The sequence below is a fragment of the Narcine bancroftii genome, chromosome 2 (genome assembly GCF_036971445.1).
Source record: "Narcine bancroftii isolate sNarBan1 chromosome 2, sNarBan1.hap1, whole genome shotgun sequence".
Taxonomy (NCBI): Eukaryota; Metazoa; Chordata; class Chondrichthyes; order Torpediniformes; family Narcinidae; genus Narcine; species Narcine bancroftii.
Window position 1 is genome coordinate 43,545,948 of NC_091470.1, and position 13,869 is coordinate 43,559,816.

The following is a 13,869-nucleotide window of genomic DNA, read 5'->3' on the forward strand; positions in this document are numbered from 1 at the left end:
CCTCACCCAGGATGAGACATATAAGGCAATCGAACAACTGAAAAGTAGCAAAGCAGCAGGTATGGATGGAATCCCCCCAGAGGTCTGGAAGGCTGGTGGCAAAACTCTGCATGCCAAACTGCATGAGTTTTTCAAGCTTTGTTGGGACCAAGGAAAACCGCCTCAGGACCTTCGTGATGCCACCATCATCACCCTGTACAAAAACAAAGGCGAGAAATCAGACTGCTCAAACTACAGGGGAATCACGCTGCTCTCCATTGCAGGCAAAATCTTCGCTAGGATTCTACTAAATAGAATAATACCTAGTGTCGCCGAGAATATTCTCCCAGAATCACAGTGCGGCTTTCGCGCAAACAGAGGAACTACTGACATGGTCTTTGCCCTCAGACAGCTCCAAGAAAAGTGCAGAGAACAAAACAAAGGACTCTACATCACCTTTGTTGACCTCACCAAAGCCTTCGACACCGTGAGCAGGAAAGGGCTTTGGCAAATACTAGAGCGCATCGGATGTCCCCCAAAGTTCCTCAACATGATTATCCAACTGCACGAAAACCAACAAGGTCGGGTCAGATACAGCAATGAGCTCTCTGAACCCTTCTCCATTAACAATGGCGTGAAGCAAGGCTGTGTTCTCGCACCAACCCTCTTTTCAATCTTCTTCAGCATGATGCTGAACCAAGCCATGAAAGACCCCAACAATGAAGACGCTGTTTACATCCGGTACCGCACGGATGGCAGTCTCTTCAATCTGAGGCGCCTGCAAGCTCACACCAAGACACAAGAGAAACTTGTCCGTGAACTACTCTTTGCAGACGATGCCGCTTTAGTTGCCCATTCAGAGCCAGCTCTTCAGCGCTTGACGTCCTGCTTTGCGGAAACTGCCAAAGTGTTTGGCCTGGAAGTCAGCCTGAAGAAAACTGAGGTCCTCCATCAGCCAGCTCCCCACCATGACTACCAGCCCCCCCACATCTCCATCGGGCACACAAAACTCAAAACGGTCAACCAGTTTACCTATCTCGGCTGCACCATTTAATCAGATGCAAGGATCGACAATGAGATAGACAACAGACTCGCCAAGGCAAATAGCGCCTTTGGAAGACTACACAAAAGAGTCTGGAAAAACAACCAACTGAAAAGCCTCACAAAGATAAGCGTATACAGAGCCGTTGTCATACCCACACTCCTGTTCGGCTCCGAATCATAGGTCCTCTACCGGCATCACCTACGGCTCCTAGAACGCTTCCACCAGCGTTGTCTCCACTCCATCCTCAACATCCATTGGAGCGCTCACACCCCTAACGTCGAGGTACTCGAGATGGCAGAGGTCGACAGCATCGAGTCCACGCTGCTGAAGATCCAGCTGCGCTGGATGGGTCACGTCTCCAGAATGGAGGACCATCGCCTTCCCAAGATCGTATTATATGGCGAGCTCTCCACTGGCCACCGTGACAGAGGTGCACCAAAGAAAAGGTACAAGGACTGCCTAAAGAAATCTCTTGGTGCCTGCCACATTGACCACCGCCAGTGGGCTGATATCGCCTCAAACCGTGCATTTTGGCGCCTCACAGTTTGGCGGGCAGCAACCTCCTTTGAAGAAGACCGCAGAGCCCACCTCACTGACAAAAGGCAAAGGAGGAAAAACCCAACCCCAACCAACCAATTTTCCCCTGCAACCGCTGCAACCGTGTCTGCCTGTCCCGCATCGGACTTGTCAGCCACAAACGAGCCTGCAGCTGACGTGGACTTTTACCCCCTCCATAAATCTTCGTCCGCGAAGCCAAGCCAAAGAGTTCATGAATGCCAGAAGTGTTTACTTTAGTAATAAACAGTTATAATATTGAGGTCTGTTCATCAATGGTATCTTTCAGTTTGCAGATTTGTAGAATTTAAGCCTGCATTTGTAGTTAAATAATCTGGGTTTTATTGATTCACTCTTGACTGCAATCTTGTGAATTAATTATTCACCAATTCACTGCATTGGCCTTCAAGCAAGCTAGAAGGCATCACTGGAGAAGCAGTTAATGTTTTGTATCCATGATCTCTAACCATGATGTGATAACTCTTTCTCTGGTAACCTGCTGAGTATTCACTGAATCTTTATTCAGATTTCCAGCATCTGCAAATTGTTTTTAGGAAGCGGACTTCTGGGACAGGCATCTGAAAACGTACTTTTCCAGAATAATTTTCGATGGCAATAATTAACATAAGAGGCAAATCAAATTTAAAATTTGAATTAAAAAAAAAACCAGTCGCTTCCCATTGGAATTCAGCATGACTGTTACTGTAGTCATGGTCCTATAACATCCTGGCTCCAGTCTGGTCCCTTCCCCTCCTGTCATTGGGCTCTCCCTGTTAGCATTGGCCTCTGGCACCAAAGCCACTCCTCATTCTCTGAAAACGTCACTCTCTCCCTGCAGCACTCTCACAGTGGTCACCTGGATGAACTCTTTCGGCCACCTCTGAGCATTATATTGACTAGATTTTTATGCATAATCCAGCATACACTTTAATAAATGAAGTACATAAAATTGTGGAGAAATTCAGCAAGATGTGCAGCATCCATGGAAAGCAAAAGGCAGTTTTGCTCCATGACCTGCTGAGTTTCTCCAGCACATTTGTATACAGCACTAGACCCCAGTATCTGCAGATTTCTTGTTCACTATCATACAGTTTAATAAAACTTTAATTTCAAACCTAATCTTTCATTGGGGATCTTACTTTTGAGTCTTTTACAAAAAACCATATTGCCTTTTAAATCATTCTTTAAATCAAAATATAAAAAATATCTAGTTTAGATTGACTTTTTAATTGTTTGCCAAAGTACACAAAGTTCATTTTCCATGCATAAAATTACATCTGTATAGCACAGAAATGAGCCATTTCATGTTGATCTTCAAACTTTGCATGTCTCACTTTATGCCCCTCTTTAACTTCCCCATTTAATGCATCTATAATTAAATACATCCTCTTCTCCATATAGCTTTTAAAACTCCGGATAAGAAATCTCCTGTGAATTGCTAATTTGATATCTTGGTAACTATCTTTCTGATGGTCTGGAATGTTCTTTACCCCATATGAAAGTGCTATGTGTAGTCTGTCAAATCCTCTACTCCTTTTGATGAATTATTTAGTAATATTTGACCACCTCCTTCCCAAGGGAATGTGGTACCTCAGTTATCTGTACGTGAAGCCATTTGACAATTTTCATGTTATTATATTTTGTAATCAGTCTTTTTCCGTATTAACCATATTCATGGTAAATGTTTAAATTGTTCTACTTGATCTAAAATATTTCTCAATTAAACAATAGTGAGTATTTTTATCTGCAACAAGGTGCACTTAAATCATCAGGTGTAAATGCTTTCCATTTAAAAAGGGGTAAGTGGTTTGCAGAAATGTTGCATATTATAAATGATTGTAAATCCATGCTTGATTCAGTTTTGAAGTTTAATGGAAGAATCATTTTTAAATTGATTCAAATCGTTTGCAATTTGTAAGATTGTATCGATCTGTTATCATATTCAAGTGAATGCTAGATTTTATTGAATCTGGTCTCATGGATGTGATGGAAAATGTGTTCTGTTGTGCATTTATTAAAACAATTGCTCTGGAGGGGTGAAATTTAAATTTGACCAGTGAGGTGGGCTCTGTGGTCTTCTTCAAAGGAGGTTGCTGCCCGCCGAATTGTGAGGTGCCAAGATGCACGGTTGGAGACGATATCAGCCCACTGGCAGTGGTCAATGTGGCAGGCACCAAGAGATTTCTTTGAGCAGTCCTTGAGCCTCTTCTTTGGTGCACCTCTGTCTTGGTGGGCCAGTGGAGAGCTCGCCATATAACACGATCTTGGGAAGGCGATGGTCCTCCATTCTGGAGACATGACCCACCCAGCGCAGTTGGGTCTTCAGCAGCATGGAGTCGATGCTTGCGGACTCTGCCAGCTCGAGTATTTCGATGTTGGTGATGAAGTCATTCCAATGAATGTTGAGGATGGAGCGGAGACAGCGCTGATGGAAGCGTTCTAGGAGCCGTAGGTGATGCCGGTAGAGGACTCATGATTCGGAGCCGAACAGAAGCGTGGGTATGACAAGGGCTCTGTACACGCTGATCTTTGTGTGTTTCTTCAGGTGGTTGTTTTTCCAGACTCTTGTGTAGTCTTCCAAACGTGCTATTTGTCTTGGCGAGTCTGTTGTCTATCTCTTTGTCGATCCTTGCATCAGATGAAATGGTGCAGCTGAGGTAGGTAAACTGGTTGACTGTTTTGAGTTCTGTGTGCCCGATGGAGATGTGGGGGGCTGGAGGTCATGGTGGGGAGCTGGCTGATGGAGGACCTCAGTTTTCTTCAGGCTGACTTCCAGGCCAAACATTTTGGCAGTTTCCGCAAAACAGGACGTCATGCGCTGGAGAGCTGGCTCTGAATGGGCAACTAAAGCGGCATCTTCTGCAAAGAGTACTTCACAGACAAGTTGCTCTTGTGTCTTGGTGTCTTGTACAAACCAAGGATGTGGTAAACGGTAGGGCACTGAGGACTGCGAAATACAGATACATAATTCCCCGAAACTGGAGTTGATGGTGGATGGGGTTGTAGAGAGCTTTTGGCATTGCTCTTTACTTTTCTTCCTGCTCTATTTCTTTGAAAATCCATCCCTAGGTAGAGCTATTTACCAAATAATTTACACCTATACTTTTAAAAATATCTAGTCTTTGTTATTTCACTGGCATGAGTTGCTGTGATAGGATGCAGACCAAGGTCATTCTTCTTTTCTTTCTTTCTTTGGCTTGGCTTCGCGGACGAAGATTTATGGAGGGGTAATGTCCACGTCAGCTGCAGGCTCGTTTGTGGCTGACAAGTCCGATGCGGGACAGGCAGACACGGTTGCAAGGGAAAATTGGTTGGTTGGGGTTGGGTGTTGGGTTTTTCCTCCTTTGTCTTTTGTCAGTGAGGTGGGCTCTGCGGTCTTCTTCAAAGGAGTTTGCTGCCAGCCGAACTGTGAGGCGCCAAGATGCACGGTTTGAGGCGTTATCAGCCCACTGACGGTGGTCAATGTGGCAGGCACCAAGAGCTTTCTTTAGGCAGTCCTTGTACCTCTTCTTTGGTGCACCTCTGTCACGGTGGCCAGTGGAGAGCTCGCCATATAACACAATCTTGGGAAGGCGATGGTCCTCCATTCTGGAGACGTGACCCACCCAGCGCAGTTTGATCTTCAGCAGCTTGGATTCGATGCTGTCGGCCTCTGCCATCTCGAGTACTTCGATGTTGGAGATGAAGTCGCTCCAATGAATGTTGAGGATGGAGCGGAGACAACGCTGGTGGAAACGTTCTAGGAGCCGTAGGTGATGCTGGTAAAGGACCCATGATTCGGAGCCGAACAGGAGTGTGGGTATGACAACGGCTCTGTATACGCTAATCTTTGTGAGGTTTTTCAGTTGGTTGTTTTTCCAGACTCTTTTGTGTAGTCTTCCAAAGGTGCTATTTGCCTTGGCGAGTCTGTTGTCTATCTCGTTGTCGATCCTTGCATCCGATGAAATGGTGCAGCCGAGATAGGTCATTAATGTATATTTAAAAGCAGACATTGGAGATAGAGGGGAACAACAAAATGAAAGAAATAAAGATGTAGGTATACCATGGTCTTGGGGAGGTGGGGTGGAGGATTGCCTGAAACTACTGTATTCAGACCTGAGGGTTGTAATTTCTCAGATAAAAGACAAAGTGCTGCCTTTCAAGCTTGTGTTGATCATAATGGAGCAATGGAGAAGGTCTAAGTTAGAGAGGTCAGTGTGTGTATGTGGGAGAAATAATGAAAGTGACAGGCAGGAAACTAAGTCACCCCGATGGACTGATTGGAGGTGTTCTATAAACCTGTCAGCCAATGAATGCTTTGAGTGTTCCAAAGTAGAACCCCAGTGTGAAGACTGAATGTTGTGGACAAAATTAGAAGTATATGTGAATTGATCTTTCATCTGGAAAGACTGTATAATGTTTATCTCCTGCAGTAATGTAGTGTAATGCAAATTGCCCTGGTGAGTGGAACAGGGAATACTGGAGGAACCCAGCCCTTTGGAGTGAAAATGGAAAGGTGTGTCCTGTGTGGAATCCCATGAACTATAGATGGAAATCATGGAGAATGATCAATTGTGTCATGGTTCTTTATAAAATCTTGCGAACACTGGAAGCTTTATTACAAAGATATTATCCATTTTCAAGTGCTCTGCAGTCCTGAAACTAAAACAGTCAGCAGGTTCCTACAGGAATGTGTTTCTTCCTCAGTCAGGAATTTTACTGGGAAAATTGCATTGAGAAAAACCTGGATTTTCCAGCATTCAGTAATGTGGGTATGAAACCTGTTGCAGCAGCCTACATTTGCTCAGACAGGAAAATTCATATTTAACTGCACCAAGAATTGCTCTTTCAACAAAGGTAAACAATGAGATTGCAGATGCTGGAGAAACTCAGCAGGATGTGCAGCATCCAGGAAAAGCAATAGGCAGTCGACGTTTCAGACCTGGAATGTTGATGAAGGACTGAGACCTGAAGCGTCGACTGCCCACTGCTTTGTATTGATGCTGCGTGACCCGCTGAGTTGCTCCAGTCCTTCTGTGTATGTTCAACAAAACTAAGGTTCTTAACATCCCAACAATTGTCTGGCTACTAGGGATATAAATGGAAAAACCTGCACACAAGCTCATAAAATAATAATGTTTAACCACTAGTCGCCAGCATGGAATTGAGTACAAATTGGACCTGGATCTCAAAACAAAATGTAGCTCGTAGCTTACTGTAATTTAAAAAAAAAATACTCCTGGATTATTAAGTTTGGGCACCAGTTACATTTTTAATTAAAAAAGGTGTGCATGTACCCTATTGCCTCTCTTTGTTGCCTGGTAGGTTGTAAGCAGGATGCCTGATGCCTCAGGTAGTGTGCTTGGATTTCAAAACTACTCCAAAAGGGGTTGAAAAGATTATGGAAAATCTAGTCTTTTTTGTTTCTGAAGGAACCACAAAAATTTAAGCAAGTTCTAACTCTGTCCTTTAGAGCTTCACAAATGCTTTCATCCTTGCAAAATTGGCAGGACATTGGTATAACTGGCGGAGTTTCTGCTTCTCTACTCCAGCCACCCATGTGTAATCCTGATTTCTGGCGCAGCGTCTGTGGAGTTTGCATGTTCTCCCCATGAGCTTGTGAATTTTGTCCAGGTTGCTACATTTTCCTCTCACATCTCAGAGTCCTGCAGATCGGTAAGTTATTTGGCTGCTCTCCATTTTTGTAATCGATATGTGCAGTAGAATATGGAGGGGTTGGTGGGAATGTGAGGAGATAAGTTTATTTTCCTATATATTGTATAATGTACATATGCAATGAAATTGTTGCTGCAGCTGAATGGGTACTTTTTTCTTTAAAAAAACGCTGTAATAGTATACATTGTTGAATTAAAAAAGATAGAATTCAGATATCCTGGTCATAGAAGAAAGTGACTTCCTTTTGTGCAGAGTGATGGAGCAGTCCCTGGTTCAAGACCCTGATAGTTGTTGGAAAGATTTGTTGGACCAAGTGGTGCTGGTCTGTTTCTGTACCTGTTCTGTGGGGATCCGTGGGGACTGGAGACAGACACAGTGCTTCCCTGAAGGGTCCAAACAACCAATTCCACAGCTGATGTTCTTTACACGTTTTAAGCAGCCTGTTAAAGGAGCCAATAGTAGTTTTATTTAAAATCCTGCAACCGTGGGATCGGGACCAAAGATGGCAGCGCCAATGAGTGGTAGCAGCCACAAGGGGTTGCAGACTCTGGGGAAACTCAGGACTGGCGCAGGGCACCAGAAAATTGGAAGGCTAACATTCTCCCCCCAGTTGGAGAAGGGGAAGCAGAAAAGACGATCCATGGGACGTTGACCATGGCTGAGGAACACACAAGCAGCAGGCTGTTAGTGTCTTGAGGCAAGGAACCCACATAGGCTGCGGGCTGCTGGAGACAGGAGTCAAAGTATTTCTGCCATGTTGTGGACTGATGGAGACTGGCTGAAGGGGTACCACATATCGAAACCAGGATGTGAGCTGAGGGCACACTGAAGGGTTCCTAATCTTGTTGGTTGTTCGGATCTGAAGCTTGGATTATGGATGGTTTGGCCTGACTGGCAGTGGCAGCACTGGATGCAAATCACAGACTCTTGGGGGAGGGGGGTGGTGGGGGAGGAGGGGGGAGGGAGGGGGAGGGGGGAGGGGATGGGGGGAGTGCCTGGCAATTTCTGCTGATGGTGAATCTGATTCTTAATGCAGAGTGAAGGCAATTTAGTGTAATAATACATTTTTTAATTAGATGACAATAAAGGAATTTTAATTACATTCTACTTGAAGGTACCAGTGAGAAGAGGTTGTGACCAGGGCAATGTGGCCACCTTGAGCTATTAAATGAGATTACTGTAGAGTTGGTTTAAATGGTATCTGATGGTCTCCATAGACTTATGTTAGGCCAAAGGGCCTGTTTCAATACTGCATTACTCTTGCTCCAAATTTCCTCTTCTCTACTCATCCTTGGATCTGTATTTCTCTAAACTCTGCATCCCTCATTATTGAGGATTAGGTGATGCTGATCCATGTCAAAGCCCCAGTCCTCTGCTGCATTCACTGCCCTTTTTGCTTCATGTGCAGACATTTAGTCAATCAAGCCACAGAAGTAGTTGATCATTCCCTTGCTTGGCATTTGCCACCTAATCTTTGAGATTCCTTTGCTATTTGGCCATGGAGATTAAAAAAATACTTCTTTCTCTTCCTAATGAAGTGCAAAATCCCACCTGACTATAGTATTTTGTCTTGTTACTGCCACATAACTTATTGTCTGCCATCTTGCTGTTTTTTTGTATGACTATTGGAAAGAGGATTTTAGTAGAATGAGGGGTGATCTCAAAAACAAGATTTAACAGGGTGGAATTTCCCTTGATATGATATTCTATTGTGGAAGACTAAAAATCAGTTAGAGTTTATATTTTTGAACAATTGAGTTCCTTTGAGAGGTTCAGTGGGCAAAGTCTGATTCCTTGGGTTTTTTAATTTGTCGATGATTCACATAGAGCAGTTGTAAATCTTGGCAGATTCTGGATCGACCATATCAAGTATGATTCTCTTCAGCCAAATTAATTTATTTGTCTGGGATCATCTGAAATGATTTAAAAAAAAATAGAGGCTGTCTTTCTCTAATACAAATGATCTCTGAAATCCTTTGCACCATTCCTAAATAGCTCGTGCATAATGATGCAAAGAACTCAAGCACAAGATGGTTTTTAAACTGACAGTTCTACTCAATCTATAAAATGCAACTCATCTGAAGTACAGCATTCTACCAGTTTGTCTTTGCTAACACATCTTCCCACTCCCGAGTTAGTAAATGGACACATCCATTTGCGATCCATGTACAATCTTCCCCATAATGCTGTTCTATTCCATTTTTAAAAAAATATTTTTCTCCAATCAGTTATTCATCAATGGCAGCCTTTATCTTTCTGGTCTACATAAATTTGTGGTTTTAAATCTTTTTTTTGTCATGCATTCAAAAATAAATTGTTACTTAGTGGCATATGAGAAGAAATCTTGGTCATATTGAAATATCATTGCTGTTGTGTTCTGTAACCTCTAGATGGTGCACCACACCATGAAAAGAATTAGTTGGCAGATTGAAATATGAAGAGCTCAAATTTTAAGAACCATAAAACGTTGGTTATTAATTTTGCATAGATAGTATTCAGGTAGCAAATGCTCACAGTTCTAGTTTTCTCTTTCTGGGAGAACAGCAATTTTTTTGTATGATATAAACAGAACATTGGGAAGTAGCGTGCTGGCTTTGTTTAATTGCCTTTGAAGTTCAGAACCATTCCTTCACAAATGTTGCCCTTTTTAAATCTCTAACCTTTGCAGGCAATTTACAACATATTTGATTTTGCCACTTTTTAATGTGTTTTGGAAGAGATGTTACATATTGACCACACGTAAACCACACAACTTTATTCAATACAGAATATGAATCATGAGTCGTTAATACATGGTCTTGTGTAGAATGCTTGGATACAATGGAAATTCCCTTAGGGAAAACTTCACATCATTCTAATATTACAACACATTCTTGGTAAATTATCAAATTAGTAATCTCTTCTACTTGTAAAACGAAGAAAAGGAAAAGAAGGAAAGAATAAAAGAAAGAGGACACCCCCCCTCCCCCCCCATTCTACTCCTTTCCCCTCTCACTAAACATGGTCATCAATGAATAATATGTAAGGAATCAAGTTTCAGCTCCTGTACATCAGACAGGAAACCCCCAAAGCCCCCTGCCTATGTATTCAAATTATGGTTATAGTCCATAAATGGGCCCCATATCTCGTCAAATTCAATCATGAACTCTAACGTTGTATCTAATTTTCTCCAAGCTCAAGCAAGACATAATATTCCTGTATCCAATGCATACAAGTTGGTGTTAAACTATTTTTCCACTTAATCAAAATTACTCATCTGGCTATCAATGAAATAAAGGCTACAATTCTTTTTTGATTTAAGTTTGCCACTTTTCTAAGATTTGATTGAAGTTTGCTGACTGAAATGTTCATGTTGTTTCTCTTTCCATCATTAAACTGAAACTCTAGTTTTTGACATTTTCTGTTTTAACTTAATCTGCAGTTTTTGGTTAGCTCTGCACCAGGCAACATTTGTAAGTGAACCTGGATACTGAACATTTTGCCTTTGGAAATTATTTGGAGAATTACAGTCCAGTTCAATCTTATTCTAAATGGACTTCTCTTTATTCTGTCCATGTGGCTGAGGTACTATATTTAAAATTGAATCATTTTGGCCATGCTTCTGTTTCACACTGATTGAAACATGAAAGTCTGCAGAAACTGTGATTGTACTGTTACGAGCCCAGAGAACCCATTAAACCCAGCAGCAATAGATATTCACCAAGACAAATGGTTACTTAAAGAAAAGTTGTTTTTAATTATCTTTAACATGAAAACAGAATCACACTTTAACTTATCACTATTGACTTATTTAACCTACCCCCCTTCTAATTCTAAGTGTGTGTGTGGTGTGTGTGTGTGTGTGTTCAGAAAAGTTCTTTGGTTCACAGTCCAATCTCACCTCATTCCTCCAGGTTTACTGGTTGCAGGCAATTCTTATACTGTGCACAGAATTTAATATTTATGAAGTTCACCAGACTTTGATGCTTGAAAGGTAAATGGTTACTGCTCAGGAAGGTTCTTGTTGGTTTTCAGAGAGAGGTTTGTTGTTCCTTTTTAATTAGCTACTTCAGTGTCTTGTTGATGAAACTTGCCCCTTCAGGGTTCTCCAGATGATCACCTCTTTCTTTCAGGTCACCACAGAGTTCCTTTTTAGTTTCCCTTATTCCAAGTGAAACATTAGAGAGCCAGTCTTCTCCTCTTGCATGAACCACAAGAGCTTTGACCAGGATGTCTTCCAAAAGAGGGCTTTACATCAGCTTACCCTGTTCCAATCCCAGCTGCTGTCTACTGATTATAGTACTGCAGAATTGAATTCTCTCTCCCTCTCTGCTTGCAATTGTCACATCAGTACTGGATCACATTTTTTCTTCATGGTGTTACGAGTCCAGAGGACTCCAAAAAACCAGCAACAATAGAAATTCACCAAGACGATGGTTACTTTAACAAAAATGTCTTTAATTTTCTTCAAACATAGTAAAAAAAAAATCAATATTTAACTTATTACTATTAACTGAACCTAACCCTCTTCTAATTCCAAGCACATGTGTATGTCTTCAAGAAAGTTCTTTGTTTCACTGTCTAATCATTTATTTTTCACTTCTCCATGTTCACTGGTATCAGGCAATTTTCCATCCTGTGCACAGAATTAAACATTTATGATCTTCACCGGGCTCTGGAGCTTAAATTATTACCATAAAGGAAAGTCTTTGTTGGTCTTAGAGAGATATTGGTTGTTTGTTGGACACACACAAACTGATCTCCTTCAATCAGCCACTTCAGTGTCTTGCTGAAGAAACTTGTCCCTTCATGGGCTTTCAAAAAGATGACCTTCTTCCAGGTTACCACAGAGAGTTCTTCTTTTCCCCCATTTCAGGAGAAACAAATTAACCAGCCATGTCCTCTTGTAGTTGACTACAAGGGTTTAAAATAGGCTGAACTCAAAACCAGCCAATTTTGCACCCTGCATCACGAAACCTGCTGCAGTAAACTTGCTCTCTGTTTGCAAAACCACAAGACCCTTCTTAGAACAACAAACTTCAACCAGACTTGGATCACTGGCACCAGCAAAAGATCAATCCATTTCCGAGCCTGGACATCTGTTCCTTTAAAGACAATAGTCCAATTATCTTTGTCTTCTATGAACAATGAAATGACTGGCTGAGTTCCAACAGCATTTTAGTGTGTTTTTATCTGTTTCACACCAGCAGGTGTTATGACACAGTTGTCTGGTAGTTCTTACAAATGTAGTTAAGGCTACAAGAAGAATTGTTTCTGCACTCTTCTATGTGGCAGGATTGTTTATAAAGGAGTTGTTATTTTTTAGTTTCTTTCAAATGTTTAATTGCTTGCTGCTCAATGGTACCAATATAGCAACACTAAGCATGAATCTGAGAAGTGGGGTGGGGGGGGGGGGGCGGAGAGAGAAGCGGGGAGGGAGAGTTCAACAGTTTGAATCATATTTAAAAGCTAGCTGTAAAGTACTTGGATCGGAGAGGCTTATTCAAATAATGTGGGGAAATGAGATTAACATAAATGTGTATCATGGTAGGCAGGTAGAAAGAACCTAGATGGCCTATTTCTGTGCTATTAGTTTTATTCTATTTTAGATTTAAATCCAAGGGAAGATTATCTTTCTCATGTAGATCATTGTTTTGTAGTTGGATTAAGGATAATGCTATCTTTCTGCCAAATCATTTTTTTTTTCTTTTGCTAAGAAATACCAGAAATGAAGAAGTTGCCAGTCATTTCTGCAAAAGATGCCTGGGTAAACTAATTTGCTTCCTCAGTTGGTCAAGGCTCTGTCTCTGCTTATCCACAAGTACGATCTGCTTAAATTGGTCTTTAATTACATTTTATGTTCAGACATAAAAATATATTTTTAAGATAGAGAATATTTTAATAGAATTTGTTTATTGTCATGTTGCTCTTAGTAGTTGGTGACATTTTTGTTCTGTGGGAACACCATATTTGCCTTAATATGTATGCAAATTTAGCCACTTTCAGATGGCCACAATACCAGACTGTAACGCAGCCTATTGTACTCTTATGTGGCTATCAGGCGGCCACCTGAAAGTGGAGAACCTAGCTAGGAGGTTTACCTACCTAGCCCTTCTGTAGATATAATATCCTGCTCCAAGAATCCCCCATTGCATCTGAAAGCAGCTCAGGCAAAGCTGCTAGCAGCTTTCAGGTGCCTACCAGCAGACAGGCTATTGACAGTCAGCTGCCGACAGCCACCCTGCCCCCTGCCTGACAGATCCCTGGCATGGGACTACGAGGCTGGAGCAGCCGGTGCAGGACTTCAGGCCCCTGATGTCCCACGCCAGCCGCTTCTGCCATGTAGTCCTGTGCCGGGGGGCTGTCTGACGGTGTTTGCTCTGTGGCCCCTCTCCCCGCTTCAGACCTTTTCAGGTGGCAGAACACCTCCTTCAGCACTGCCATCTGAACGTCCCTTTGCAGAAACCCACAGCCTGCTCCGGAGCCGCATTCTCCATGCGATTCCATCTGAAATTGGCTTTTATTGAATTCTGGGAATGAAATGTTTCTAAACTATAGTATACACTCTTAGACCAAAAAACCAAAATGAAAGGAATTTTAACTATTCTAGTTTCATGCATGTGATTTGAGATGAGCCTGCTTTTTAAAAAATAAAT

General features: G+C 42.1%; 1 protein-coding gene across 4 annotated transcripts in view; it reads left to right on the forward strand.

Annotated features, from left to right (window-relative positions):
• rcor1 (REST corepressor 1) overlaps positions 1-13,869 on the forward strand; it is a 90,559-nt gene that overhangs the window by 26,875 nt on the left and 49,815 nt on the right. The window lies entirely within an intron of this gene.